The sequence below is a fragment of the Petaurus breviceps genome, unplaced genomic scaffold (genome assembly GCF_028583685.1).
Source record: "Petaurus breviceps papuanus isolate PSGF00001 unplaced genomic scaffold, PetGlider_PUasm1.0 90667, whole genome shotgun sequence".
In the NCBI taxonomy this organism is placed as follows: Eukaryota; Metazoa; Chordata; class Mammalia; order Diprotodontia; family Petauridae; genus Petaurus; species Petaurus breviceps.
This window is the reverse complement of record NW_027187302.1, coordinates 2,626,748-2,642,818: the sequence shown is the minus strand read 5'-3', so window position 1 is coordinate 2,642,818 and position 16,071 is coordinate 2,626,748. Positions and strand designations below refer to the sequence as shown.

General features: G+C 36.5%; 1 long non-coding RNA gene across 1 annotated transcript in view; it reads left to right on the top strand.

The window, feature by feature from the left end:
• The window catches only part of LOC138143822 (uncharacterized), a 557,370-nt gene that overhangs the window by 133,277 nt on the left and 408,022 nt on the right, over positions 1-16,071 (top strand). The window lies entirely within an intron of this gene.

Below are 16,071 nucleotides of genomic sequence, written 5' to 3'. Positions count from 1 at the left end.
CCTTCCTTCCTTCCTTCCTTCCTTCCTTCCTTCCTTCCTTCCTTCCTCTTTCTCATAACTTGTGATTTCACTGGTATAAGGAACTTTTGGGGAGAAAACTCAAACTTCATCCACTAGTTCATATCAGCAACAGTTCTATTCTGCAACCTATGATTTTAGATGATTTCCTGGGGTCATTGAGCAATTTAGAAACTTGCTCAGTCACAGTCTGTGTATATCAGAAATGGAATTTGAACTCAAGTATTCCTGACTGGGAGACCTGATAACTATCCACTATACTACTCTGCCACTCATATTTTAATTACATTCTATTTAATGTTTTCCCAACTCAATTTATTGGCTCCTCTTTTCCACAAACAGTAGGAAAAAGTACATGAAACATCACTTCTGTTTAAGAGAAATGGAAAAAAATGGGAGAATTTTTGAATTACCTGATACTAATAGGGTTTGAGGGTATACCTAACTAATTAAGCATTGCTTTTCTGGCAGATTTATAATGAATAAAAAAAAGGATTGCAGTAACTCAGAAAGTGAATATCATCTAGTTGGAACAAATATTTTATTCTAATTCTTAACATATGTTATTGTATATTAATGTATTATATATACAATGTGATGTAATAATTGTATATTAATGTATATTAGTATAACATATATTCCCTTGCTCTGATGATTTTCAGTTATTTTGGAGTTTCAAAAGACAGAAAAATTTAATAGACTAATTAATTAGATAATTAACAACTAATTTAATAGACTAATTAGAGGATTCCCCTCAAATATATTTAAGACTGCAAATCCATCTTTAAAAAGGGAATTGCTGACATAATATATGTGGTAAATGAATTTTCTAACATAATGATAGGTCAATTAGAGACATTATTACAAGGATTCAGATTATATATATGTGTGTGGGTATATATGCATATAAGTATATAAATATATATTTTACTTTCAGATGTGTATCTTAATAGATTCAGTGTTTCAGAACCATAATTTCAAGGGACACTCATATTACTCTTTTTATTGTGATATGAAGGATATGTGTGTAGGACTATATTTTAGAGTTTAAAGATAAATCTCATCAAATGATTTAAAAAATGCTGTTTCTGTAAATTTAAAGGACTGAAGATGTGTTTACTGAAATTCTAGTAAGACCATTTTTCTCCATTGACTTAAGACTAAGATCAAGAGACTTCATGAAATCAAGAGATTATCATTTGCCAGCAGAGAAAAAATTTTAGTTGATAGGTAAAAGTATTATATGGAAACACATATTTTGTTTTCATAGAAAATGCTGGTAGGATTTTTTATTATCATAAAGAACAGCATTTTGAAATATATGGACTAGTTGCATTCTTAATTATGACCATTGTCCAAGGAAAATATGAAAGTCCAACTGGGGGAGGAATCAAGGAAGGGAGGCTGAATTTTTCTCATTTGGTTGCCTATTAATTAATTTAATTAGATAACTTAATTAGATAAATGTCTAATCATTTCTATTTTCTATGCAGACAAATGTAAAGTTGTGCTTTTTAAAAAAATATCTGAATGATTAGTTTGTTTTATGTGTAGCATTTCAATAAGGCTCAACTAGAGATAAAAACAGATACTGGCAAAAATATTAGCCAATTATGGATTTATTCACTCTATTCAGTTATCCAGCATACCACTTTATCTCTTATAATAATAGTAATATATATTTTTTAACTCAATTTATTGATAGAGTAGTATTATGATGTGAATAATCCTTCAGACATTTACATTTAGCTTTAAAATATAGTCTGAGAATACCAAGAAGACACAGCATATTCAATGTGAAATACATGCACACACATGACATAAAGCAAGCCCTCCGACCCACATTCCCTGTCAGTGACATCTCCTTACCTTTTATTTTATTTTTAATTTTCTTTTTCATTGTGAATTTAATAATCATCAGCAAGCACAAACATTTTGATTCTTAGAGAACAAGAGATTTGTGTAAGAAACTGTGAACTTTTCTTATGCACATTTTAAAAAGTACATTATACATGTAAATACATACATATTATATATATATAATATATAAATTTAATAAGGAAATAACAAAACTGCTTGATTTTTGTGTCCTCTTCTGTACTTTAAAAAATTTTTCTTTTTGTATTAAAAAGTTTTATAGATATCCTTTTTTTTTGTTTATCTGTATCACAACCCACTAACCTACCACTTTCATACTCCTACTTCCACAAGTCCTCACGTATAACAAATGTGTTAAGCAGAGTAAAACAAAGCCACGCTTTGGCCAAGACAGAATATATGTCTCATTCTGTACCCCAGACCTTTTAGAATGGCATTCTATTTTCTTACTTCCCTCTCCTTTCATTTCTCTTTTACTCCCCCCTAATTCCTACAAGGGCCCCCCCCCCCACCTCCAGGAAAATTTGGGCAACCAAAAAAAAAACATTATCAAGAAGAATAGGTCTACTGAACTTCCTTTATATTTACTGCTGGTCTGCTATGGAATTCTCCCCCTCTCCTCACCTTTTTCAACATTGTAGTCATTTTAGGAGATGGATCTATCTAGCTGGAGGAATAAGTCCCACACCACTCAAAGACTCCTCAGCTCCTGCCTCTCAGTGTCTGAAGAAATGCACGTTGGCAACTCTGGCAGTAAGGTGTTGCTGACTGACACATAATTATGGGGGGCAGAAAAATGTAGAAGTGTTAGTAAAGTCAATATTATTGAGACCTCTGTCTCTCCAAATAATGTAAGCAAAAGACATTCCTAGGAAACAGTCAATTACATATTCTCTCCCGCTCTGTTTCCCACTCTCCCTCCTCTCTCTCTCCCCCTTTCTCCCCCATCCCTCCTTCCTCTCTTCTCCCCCCCCCTCTCTTTCAGTCTCTCCCCCCCATTGTCTGTCATCACAATTTTTTTTTAATTAGCTGGTAGATTCAAAGTTTTTAATATATCGCCTTCAATTCTGTCTCATTTTAGTTTGTGGTAAGTGTAAAAAGATTATTGTTATTATTATTTTACATTTTTTTGCTAACTTGAAATAGTGAAATGCCTCTTGGAGCTGAATGGTAGGGGTGTGTGTCTCCTAGAGAGTTCCTTCCAGTTCCTTCTGTGACTTTGGCCTGTAAATTAGTCTGTGAAGTGGTGTTTATTGCTGAGTGGGGAGGTTAAGACAGCCTAATTGTATGTTTGTACAGGAGAAAACATCAGGCCAGACCTTAAGCAATTTCCCTGTCCCTCTGCCCCTTGCATGGTGATCTAGATACAGTTCAGAAAAAAATGAGGAGATGAGATAGCCTGTCCTCACCATCAAGCTAAATTACCATGGACTTTAATTTAATTAGAAATACCATTTCAACAGAGGAGAATACTTCCATCTTCCTACATTATCCAAGGTGAATAAAGCATAGCATATGCTGGCCTGGGGCATTTTGATTCTAACATATGGGATTCTTATCCACCTCTTTACCACTATATACCATTTTCCTCTTTCTCTGTTTGAAGCAGTGTTTTTGTGTATGATGGGAGAGAAACAATGAGCTTCAAGTTAGCATCCCATTACTTGGTGCAGTTTTTAAAGATTAAAATGCTGCCTCTCCCTAGGGACTATTTTCCCTTCTCTTAAGAAGGATATGGTGAATGAAAACCAGAATGAGACCAGCAGGTCAACGTCTTTAAAGCTGGTCATAAAAATGTATCACAACAAAAAAATCCAGTGGGTACCAATCATGGGCTCAAATACCCCTGGCTTTGTTCTTGGACACTTCTCTGTCACAAGGGCAGAAATACTTCTGTTTCTCTTCAAAAGCATGAGGTTTGCATTTTTCATATGAAGCCACATGCTGAAGCCTTACAATACATAGGTTCAATTTCCTAAAGTGAAGGAAAAAAAAAAAGATAACCCTTTATGTCTTCTCTCACTCACCTAGAAATATGTGTTATAATTGAAATTATAACCAGGGGAAGAGACTTCTCTATGAAATAACAATGTTGGGGGCTTGGCCTGGTCAAGAATTATGGTACTCCCATTTAGAAATTAGGTCGGCTAGGTGTCACAGTGGATAGAGTGCAGGGCCTGGAGTGATGAAGACCTTAGTTCAAATCTGCCCTCAGACACTGGCTAGTTGTGTGACCCTGGGCAAATCACTTGACCCTGTTTGCCTCAGTTTCCTCATCTGTAAAATGAGCTGGAGAAGGAAATAAAAAACTACTCTCAGTATCTTTGCCAAGAAAACCCCAAATGCAGTCATGGAGAGTCAAACATGACTGAAACAAGTGAACAACATTTAGAAATTATTCACGATTGAGTTGTTCTCACCAGAAGGTAGTTTCCCAGACACTCAATAAGCCACTCTCCCTACTCATCCTTTTTCTATTAGTTCCACTTCTGGTGAAATAATTTATTTTTTATACTATATCTTTCAGGGATCTATTACGTCCATCCTCCCTTCACTCAAATCAGATTTTACATATGCAAAATTGTAAACCTTTCTTACAGACTACTCCTTATGTACCTTCTACTATCTGTGTCTTTATCACTGTTCTTAGCAGTGGATTATCAAAATATTCCATTTGAGGTGGATATTAGGAGAATGAAGAAGTAGTGAACAGGGAGGTTGGAAGGTATTCCATTATTTTTTCCTTTTAAAAAAGTGCCTAAATCCCTTCTGCTACTTTTTAAATGTTATTCAAACCAATCTAGAATAACACTTGTAAGAAGGCTGTAAGGCTGGGAGAGAGTAACTCAGTAGAATGACAAAGGATAATCTGGATAGGAATTCCAAGTTTAGGTCTCTCCTTGGGGGGGTTGGATAAGGAGGGAGAGGAGGGCTGATGGGCTATTTGAGTGTTTTATGTTTGTGTATTTATTCTTGGCTTCTGGGGAGCACCTTGTGTCATGTATATTCTGTAGGGGTAAAATAAAGGTTGCCCTAAACTTGATTCTCTTGTACATTACTGGGTCACCCAGTGTCCTGAAATGGGAAGCTGAGTATCCTGTTATCCACATTTGGAGAAATCTGCACATGAGCTATACCTAAACTTTATACTGGAGATTTCCATGGAGCAAAAAAGCTAAAAGGAGAAAATGATCTTCATGGGGTCAGTCCTCAGAGTTGGATTTAATGTGAGTGAGCCCAGAATCTTGGGAAGCCCTGAGATAGAGGTTACATATTTAAAGTACCCATTCTTTTGCTCCTTTTCCTAAGAGGACAGGATGATACAATATGGGTGTTGACATAACTATAATAAGGGGACAAGAGAAAGGAATTACTTTCTAAACCACATTAATTTCTTTTCTTTTCTTTTTTTTTTTTGGGTTAGCACTTTTTAATCAACTAAAGTAAAATAACTTTATAACTTAATTTTTTTTTCTGTTTAGTTCAAGTCCCAGTAGTTGTTTTTGCTATTAATTAGTTGTATGACACTGAACATATCATTTTATTTCTCTAGGACTCAGATTCCTCATTTGCAAATGAGAAGGGTGAATAAGGTCTCTAAAACCTAAAGGCAACAGAGAGGAAATGATGGAAAAAGTACTAGATTTGGAGTCAGCAGAACAAATTTCAAGTATCTCAGTCATGTGACCTTGGGAAAGTTACTTAATTTTTAAAAAAGTTGCTTCATTTTTAATGAAATGAGAGGGTTGAAGTAGATAAACTCTATGGTCTCATATAGCTCTAAATCCTATGTTCTCTCTAAATTTCAGTTTCCCAACCTATAAAATGACAATAATAATACTTTTACATACTTCTCATGGCTATTATGAGCATCAAATGAAATAATGTGTATAAAACATTGTAAACTTTCAAATGCTATTACAAATGTTTGCTATTATTAACGAGAAGCAGAATGGCTTTGGGGTTTGAGGGCCAACCATAGAATCAGGAAGATTTGGGTTTAAGTCCTGTTTTGGATACAGACTGGCTGTGTGACCATGGTCAAGTGTCAGTGCCCCAGGCGATTCTCAAGACTATAAAGTACAGGGGAGTTACCAATCCATATTGTGGAAGAAGTTTCTACCCTGGGAGTTCCTTCCCTATACTGATGAAACTAGGGTTCAAAGCCCTCCTCCTCCTATTCCACCTGACTAATGATAATAATATCCATTCCAGCTCTACAAACCTTGGATTATATGATACTGGGATCACATCATTCCTGGTGAAATTTGCTATACTCCCACAAGGGCCTGATAAACTCTAACTCCTTTCCTCTATAACTTGATATCTCATTTCTCATAGCTGAAAATTGCTAATCCATACATGTGCCACTTGTTATAGACGATTGCCCATATAATTCTTCTTAGGGGAAAATAATTGTGTCTCAGGTTTCACTTATAGGTCATATATCTCTGGGTTGATTGTTTTCATTGGAGTCATCTGCATTTTTTCCAACTAAATCAATTTTTAAAAATACGTATTTCTAATATCCTAGGAATAAGGATTTTGTTATTGTTCAGTTGCTTCATGTCTGACTCTTCATGACCCCATTTTAGGTTTTCTTGGCAGAGATATTGGAGTAGTTTGCCATTTCCTTCTCAAACTCATTTTACAGATGAGGAAACTGAGGCAAACAGGGTTAAGTGACTTGCCTAGGGTCACACAGCTAGTAAATATGTGAGGCTGCATTTGAACTCAGGTTTTCCTAATTTCTGGACCAGCACTCTATCCACTGTGTCACACAGCTATATACCCAATATAAGGACTAGAATGGCTTTCATTATAGCTAGGAGGTGCAGTGTCTGGAATGCTGGACCCAGAGGCAGGAAGATCTGAATTTAAATCCAACCTCAGACATTTACTAGCTATGTGTCCCAGGGCAAGTCACTTAATCTTTCCTTGACTCAGTTTTCTCAACTGTAAAATGGGGATAATAACAGGGATATTGTGATAATAAAATGAGATAATGTTTGTAAAGTACTTATTTAGTAGAATGAATGGCACACAGTAGGTGTTATATACATACTAGTTGTTGTTATTACCACTGACCCACCAGAGGGAGGAAAAAATGTATTTTCAGTGGTGCTTTTCTGGTTACTAAGGAAGCTAGGAAGAGATAAGCAGGTTCTATAGGAGAGCTTGGATAAGGAACAAGGGACCAAGGATACCTTTGGGGATTCTAGATGTCTTCAAGGCATAGACACATGTGAGTGATCTCTGTATTGTAGGACACTACACGAAAGGGGTCACGTTGGTGGCCTATCTTTTGGGAGATCTTTTTGATTTAGTCTTAACTCAGGGTAAAGGCCCATTTCTGACCTTTTGTCTTGGGGCCCCAGAATTCAAATGGATAGGAATATAAAGAAAGGACTCTGATTCATTTGAGTATATTTTATTCACATACACTCCCAAACTTTAAAGGCAGCATTAGCTTCTTTCTACTGATTTTTGGGTAGCTCCATAGTTTTTCCTGTTCTTGGAAAATGTTTTGAATTTGGTAGGATTCTGTAGAAAAACTCAAAATACTTTACAAATATTTATCCACAGGGAACAACATAGTTAAGTGGAAAGATTCCTGGGCAGAGTCTCAGAAGACCTGGATTCTGTTCCTGGTTTGAATACAACCCAAAGTCACAAGCTGTGGGTAAATCATAGGAAGTGATTTGAACCTCAGTTGTAAAGAGGTTAACCCAGATGATCTAGAATTTTCTTTTTAACCCTAATCTTCTATGAACCTTAATGCTACAATTGCTCTTCATTAGTAATATAAAGGGTTAATTAACAATTTCCAAGGGGCTAATTAATAACTGTAAAAAAATTATCTCTCAGAATTAGAACTAGCAATTCTGGCACCCAGTCAAAACAGCACAGACATCAGAAAAGGCACCCTAAAATCAGTTGAGACCCTATGCTGGCGACATAACCTCTAGGAAACTGAAAAGCCAATTCCAAGGAAAGGACCAAGGTTGAACTGAGGCTGGTGAGGAGCTTACCCGACATGTGTCTTGTAGATGGTGTGAAAGGATAAAGTCACTGTCTTTCTTATTTTAATTAAGTATTCTCACAAACTAGGCGCAAATCTCAGTTGTTTCTATTTCCTTAGTTCAAGATTTGTCAGTGTCATCAAAATTTCAGTTCCCTTGGGCAAAGCCCTAGTCACCCTGCCTTTGGCTTCTATCTATTAGGAACATTGAGCCTGTGACTCCTACCCTCTGTGTCCAAGAAGGTAATAGTTATTTGCCTCTGCTGACAAGAATAAAGGTGGGAAGAACCATCTTACATATTCTATGATGCAGCTGGTTAATTGTATTTTTAAAATAGCTTACCTTATGCCTAAGGGATTGATGTTACATATATGCCATACCTAAATAGGTCTCCAGCTGCAATTTACTTCTATAAACAGGAAATGACTATAATTTCCAATAAAAGCAAGTCCTACAATGATTTATTCACCAGCATTTCAAAGTTATGTTTTCAATTCACTGTTGACTCCCTTGAATTTGGAGAATTTTCTATTTCTGTTTGCATGTAATTACTCCTTTATTTCCCTTCCAAGTAGGAATTTTGCAACTTGTTAGAAAATACACTAGCAGTGTTTCCCTATGATATTATTTATGGGGAGATTATTTATTTCTCCCGATACTAGTGGGCAGGGGAAAAATAGTTTGTTGCCTTACAAGTATTTCTTTAAACCTTGCCATGATATACATCAGACATTAGACATTGGTAGTCAGTGTTCCAAAAATTAAGTTCTACTCGTATGATATGTAATGCTAACCAGAAAAGTATATTGTTTTGCACCTGTCTGATGTATCTATTATTTGTTATTGAATATTATAGTTATCTCTACATTTTGTATAACTCCAAGTCATGGAACACTGTATTCTCTGAAGAACTGAAGTTGAGAATCACCCAGGCAACAGAATGAATGTGGGATAGAAATAAAGGACTATACTCATGATTTCATTGGTATGGGGAACTCATGGAAGAGGAAATTCCCTTTACTACACTCCATGCTGGCAAGTTGCCCAGAATAGAGCACTAGGGGGTGAATTGACTTGCTCAGAGTCAGGGACAGTATGTATCAGAGGCAAGACTTAAATTCAGGTCTTTCTGACTTCAAGGCCAAGTTTCTATCCACCATATCAAAAGCCTTTCTGAAAATAAACAAAAAGAAAAAAAATGTTGTAGTCTACAGTACTTAACAAAGAAGAGATTACTTAAGAGAAGCAGTATAAAATATTTTTAGGGAACTGTTTGATTTAAAAAAAAAGATGTACTCTTCATACAGGGAGAGAAGGCATGTGGCTGGTGGTGGGGCTGAAAATAGGATATCTTCATTGAGCAACACTATATTTTAGTATCATACTCTTACCTAAGGGTGTTCAGGCCAGAGGAATGTGAATTTTGATCACTGAAACCTCAAAAGATATCTTGGGGCTTACAGGCTAGATTTCATTCCTAAGGACCTTGCCTTAAACCCAAATCACTCTGGCTGTCGTTCATTGGCCAAAAATAGGTCCTGGCCAAGATCTACTTGATCATTGTTTGGGATGATGATTGGTTGAGAGTGAATGTAAATAGCAATTGTTTCTGTTCTGGCCTGAAACCCTGAGGTTCTTTCCCTCCCAGATTGATTTTTTTTGACTAGATAAAAATGACTATTCTCTGCCTCATTTCTTACCTTGTCTTAATCACTTAAAGGGCATTGACTCAGTCAGACTGAGATCTGTTAAAGATCTTCGTTTAAAAAGGTCAAAGTCTCCCACCACATCCAGGGCCATGTCCAGTTGTCCTGATCTATATCTTGCCACTAGACCAAGTTGGCTCCAGAGGAGAAAGTGAGACTGGTGATTTTGCACAGCCCTTTCTCACTTAAATCCAATTCTCTTTCGAGTCATGGCATTACTTCCCTGATGTCAAGGTCCTTTTCCAGAAGGAGGGACAAATTAAAACAACAACAATAATTTTAACTAGATAATCTTGCAAATTCAGGGCTGAGCTCAGTTGTTTTTATCTTCAGTAGGAGATCAAAAGCTGTGTCCTTGGAATTTCAGCTCCCTAAGGCAGAGCCCTAGTCACCCATGAGTAGAACCACATACTCATTTGGTGTCTACATTATTTCAAAAGAACATAAAGAAAGCCCCTCAGCACCTTTGGTGGACTCTGTGTGGTAGATTTATAGGAGGAAATGGACAAGAACTGCCTAAGGTGGGAAGACATGGATGGGTTAAGAATTATGTCCCTAGAAGGAGTCAGCCCAGTCACACACAGATCCATCAGTGCATGGGAGCGTGTCTGATTCTTCCATGAGACTAATCTCCACAAGGGCAGGGATTGTCCTCAATGCTGAGAATATAGCTCAGTACATATAGCAGGAGCTTAGTAAGGAATTGTCGAATTTGCATTTGAATGTTCATTTTTACTAGTGAGATAAGGACTGGGCTTATGAATTCATTGTTATAAGGGAAATTCTTGCTTCAAATGAAAGCTGGCTTTTTTTGCGACTTATATTTTTAGATATCTTACATAGATCACTGAGACATTAAGTGATTACCCAGGGTCACCAAGTCGATGCTCAGTGCAATGCTTAACACTGAATAGGTATTAAATGATTTTTAACTGACTAATTGAATGTTTTAGAGGAGAGTCCTGAGCTCTGGTCTTCCTGGCTCCTAGCTTTCTGTCTATGCTTATAAACAACTATCACCAAATAGGTAAAATTTTCATTGATTCAGATCATATTCACACTCTCTCCCAGAGATTTTGTTATCTCAAAAGGTCCTGCTGACCTCACTATAGGTGCTATCTGTTGGTGAACTTTGGAATGCTCTATTAGATGAGCCCCTCTGTTGACCTGGCTGTCAATATACAAAGATTAGAAATGCATAAAATTAAGAACACCAGTAAATCCATTAAAAGGAAAATATTGTTTAAGGCTAGTTTACCAAATGTCAGTGGGAAAGGTATACCTGTTAGCCTGCCAAATTTTAGGTTCACACAATGTTTCTATCTGTACAGAGTCATCTATTTTTTTTTTTTACGTCTTTGAGAAAAATGAGGGCTTCTTGTTCATTCTATGTCTGATGGGGGCCAAAATTTCCTTTCTTGCTTTCAACATTCTAAGTACTAGTATGACCAACCCTGACCAAAGACTCTAGTTTCTACCCAAAGCGGAAGGGTACAAAGAAAGCCCCAGCTAGACTTGGGATGTAATTAGACAAAAGTCTTTAGGAACCATTGGTTCCACGGGTGCAGCTAGATGGCACAGTGAATAGAGCACTGGCCCTGAAGTCAGGAGCACCTGAGTTCAAATCCAGCCTCAGACACTTAACACACACACACACAAAAACTAGCCATGCGACGTTGGGCAAGTCACTTAACCCCGATTGCCCTACCTTTCCCCTCCGAAAAAGAAAAAAAAAGAGAGGGTTCCACGGATGATATAGCAGAAAGTCTCTTCCTTCCTGAGTTTTGCTTACCATTGGGAAATAAGAATGCTTTTTTCATGCTGTTATTCTTAGGATGGAAAGAGAAGGCACGTATTATTATGTGGAACAAATTTCCTCACAAAACGATTGAGACAGCTTTAAATTTTACATTTGTGAAACTATTACCCTGGAATGGTATAGCTTTAGAGTAACTTAGGTATCCCTTGAGATTACCTCTACTAGACCTGTAATTTTGTGATTTCTAAAACATTTGGGCCCTCTAGGATAGAAATAATAGTGGGAACTGAATCATTGAAGTATTTTTTCTCATTGGTATAAGTACCAAAATGGTAAACCTCATAAATTGTATATTAGTGATGACAATTAAAATAATAACAATAGACATTTATATAACACTTTAAGGCTTACAAAATGATTTAAATTTATCTCATTTGAACCTTGTTAAAAACCTCTAAGATATTACAGGTCTTAAAATCCCCATCTTTGAGATAAGGAGACAGAATTTCAGAGAAGTTAAGTGATTTGCCCATTATCACACAGTAATATGTCAGAGGCAGGATTCAAACGAAAGTCTTCCTGATTCTAAGTCTAGTAGTTGTCAGTAGACTGTGACTCTCACATATGGCACCCTTTGGCTTCCACTGACTGACAATAAATGCTAGGGATTACTGACTCCTGATCATATCTGAAAGGACACCTACTGTCTACAGAAAGCTTCCCTCTGTGCAACCCTAATTGCTTTGGGAATCCTGCCTCAGGAAAGCAGTAGGGTTGGCAAGACATCGCTTCCCTCCCCAGCAAACTTTAATTATCCTTCACAGCCAAAGCCAAATCAAAGTCTGGAAAGGAAAGGTTTGGAGAATGTGCTGACTTGGACTGAGAAACAACACATGAGCTCATAGACAAATCACTAGGTTGTGTCTGACAGACTATTTCACATAAAAGCTTTGGTAGGTTGTTCTGTCAAGTGAAATGGGCCAAATATGGAGTACAGTAGGAATCAGCCACAGCTGTAGGGGCAACGCAGAATGGAGCAGCACATATTATGTGGGTGCTGATAGGCGCTTACAGGAAAGAGCCTGAGAAATGCTCCAACCTACAGTAACTACATTTTATATGTGCAGGTGCAGTCTGTGAATTTTCTTCAAAATACTACCAGAGCCTTTCCAGAAAGAAAACCATAACTCTTGAGTGCCTTTAAAAAAAATCCAGCAACTTGATCTAAAGTCAAGAGTAAATCTAAAGTCAAGAATAGTAACAACCAGCTAGCTGTCTTTAATGACAGACTACCCATCAGATGCTCAATTTCAGGACCAGTTTTTATTCCCACTGGGATGCTGTACTTAACATCAAAAGGATGGCACAGTTACTATTCCTGAAATGCTAGAGTTGGGGTGCTTTTATCCTGGGGAGAAAACAGTGGATTCTTTGAGATGGAAAGGACTTCACAGGTAGTCTATTCCAAACCAAACAAGAAGCACAAATCTTTGTGAAAATATCCCCCACAACTGAGCATCCAGGCTCAGTTTGAAGACTTCTAGTGATGGGGAATTTTTTACTTGTCATTCCATTTTTGGAAGGTTCTAATTGTTAGGATAGGGCACTTAGGTGGCACAGTGGATATAGTATAGGGCTTAGAAACAGGAAGACTCATCTTCATGAGTTCAAATCAAGTTTTAGACACCTACTAGCTGTGTGACCCTTGACCAGTCAGTTATGCCTGTTTGCCTCAGTTTTCTCATGAGTAAAATGACCTGGAGAAGGAAATGGCAGACCCCTCCAGGATCTTTGCCAAGAAACCCCAAATAGAGTCATAAAGAGTCAGATACAACTGAAATAACTGAACAACAACAAAAATTATTAGAATGCTTTTGCTTAAATTGATCTGAAATCTGTTTCCCTGTCCCTTCCATTTATTGGCCCTAGGTCTTCTCATAGGACTCTGACAGACCAAAACTAATGGCTCTTTTATATGACAGTCCAGAATTTGTAGATGGCTATCATGTTTCTCACACTCATTCTACTCCACACGTCTTCTCTTTTCTGGTCTAATGTCACTGTCTAGATATATGTTGATCTCCTGTATTCTAGATACACTGTCAACATACATTCTAAAATGTGGCACCAAGAGCTACACATAAAAATTCAGATATTATTAGAAAATGGTAGAGTCCAGCGGGAATATCATGTCACTTATTCTGGACATTATATTTTAATATATCCAGAAATGTGCTGGAGCCAGCTTGGACTGACTGGTTAGAGTCAATTGTTATATATTCTTTGAGAGCTCTTACACCTTGGAAATTGACATAGGCTACAAATCCAGGCTTGATTTATATTTTATTTATTGCCTAGTCTTAACAAAGTAAGGGAGAGAATGTTAATAATGCAGATTAAACTTAAAAGTATAACAGACATATCCATGTAAGTATTATATATGTACATATTATATGTGCATATGTAATATTTTATCTTTTTATAAATATAAATATTTTAAAAGAAATCCTTGTTGAAAATTTATTAATGTATACCTGAATATAGCTTAATATTACAAAAGAGGGTTTTTTTTTTACTGTCCCAATATATTGAGTGCTTTTTGTTTATTAGTCTTGTCTGACTCTTTGTGACTCCTTTTGGCATTTTCTTGGCAAAGATACTGGAGTAGTATTGTGCTATGAGAAATGATGAACAGGCAGACTTCAGAAAAGCCTGGAGAGATTTATATGAACTGATGCTGTGTGAAGTGACCAGAACCAGGAGAACATTGTGCATAGTAACAGCCACAGTCTGTGGTGACTGATTTTGATAGATTTAGCCCTTCTCAGCAATGCAAGGACCTAAAACATTTCCAAAGGACACATTATGGAAAATGCCATCCACATCCAGAAAAAGAACCACAGAGTCCGAATGCAGAGTGAAGCAGACTATCTTCCTTTTTTGTTTTGTTTTGTCTTTCTTATGGTTTCTCCCATTTGTTATAATTTTTCTATACAACATGACTAATGTGAAAATATATCAAATAGGAATGCATATGTAAAGCCTATATCAGATTGCAGGCCATCTTGGGGAGGAAGGAGAAACAGAAGGGGAAAAAAATTTAAAGCTTATGGAAGTAGATGTTGAAAACTAAAAATAAATAAAATTTAAAAATAAAAGTAAAAAAGATACTGGAGTAGTTTATCATTTCCTTCTCTAGTTCATTTTACAGATGAGGAAACTGAGGTAAACAGGGTTATGTGACTTACCCAGGGTCAAATAGCTAATGTCTGAAGTTGGATTTGAACTCAGATATTTCTGAGTTTCAAGACTGGTGCTCTATCTACTTTGCCACCTAGCTGCCCCCATATTGAGTTTGCATTCCATTAAAACATCAAGATTTAGCTAATTCTTTCCTATTGGCAGCTAGGTGGTACAGTGTATAGTGCACTGGACCTACAATAAAAAAGACTGGAGTTCAAATTTTGCCTCAGACACAGGCTATGTGACATATCCAAAGTATACCTAGTTACCTCATCTGTAAAATAGGGATAATAAAAGCACCTACTTCTTAGAGTTATGTGTTTGAAATTGCAAAGCCTTTGTAAACCTTAAAATGTGATATAAAAATAGCTATCATTATTATTTTATACTTGAGCAAGGAGAGAAGGAGAACATTTCAGGCATGAGGGACAGCACATGATCATACATGGAATAAGGATATGACTTAAAAAAATCTACATGTAGGCATTAAAGTTTATCTTCTTACACTTGGCCCATCATTTTGCTTGTTAAAATCACTTTGGATACTGATTCTGCCACCCAGTGTGTTTCATTTCTCTTAGCTTCGTATCATTCTCAAACTTGATAATAATGTTATTTTTGCCTTTATTAAAGTCACTAATAAAAATGAATATAATGGAAATAAAGACAGAGCCCTGTGATACTCTCCAGGTTGACAGTGCTCATTGTTTATTGGGTCAGGTCATTCAATCAATTCCAAAACCAACCTCCCTGTATTACCATTTTCACCAAATCCTTTTTGTCTTATTCATTCACAAAGATATCTTAGCATTGTCTTTGTGTATTATGGCTCTGACAATTTCTTTAATTCATTTGTTTAATAACTTGTCAAAAAAAGGCTGTGTCTTCTTTACCTTATTTCCCCTGCAGTAGTCCACCAGCAAAGTAGCTAAATCACTGGACCTGGAATCAGGATACCTGGATTAGGATCCTGTCTTAGACATATACAAGCTATGGGATCTTGGGCAAATGATTGAACTTCTACACATTTCAGTGTCCTCATATGTAAAATAAAGGTAAAATGCCTCTGACAGTTACCTCATAGGGTAGTTGTGTCATTGAAATGCCACTTATTATATGAAACTTCAATTTATCTTTTCAGTCCTTCCATTTATATATGCAAATTATTTCTTCTGGTTTACTAACTTCATTCCTTAGTTTCATCCTCCTCCTTCTCATCATCAACAACAACAAGCATTTATTAAAAATATTCTATGTTCCAGGCACATAGTTATGGGGACACAGAGAGAAGTAAAAAAAAAATAAGGTTCTTCCCTTAAGGATCTCTCATTCTTACCTTGCCTCAATTTCTTCATCTGTAAAATTAGAAGGAAATGACAAACCACTCCAGTATCTTTGCCAAGAAAACACCAAATGGAGTTATGTAGAGTTGGACATGAAAAAC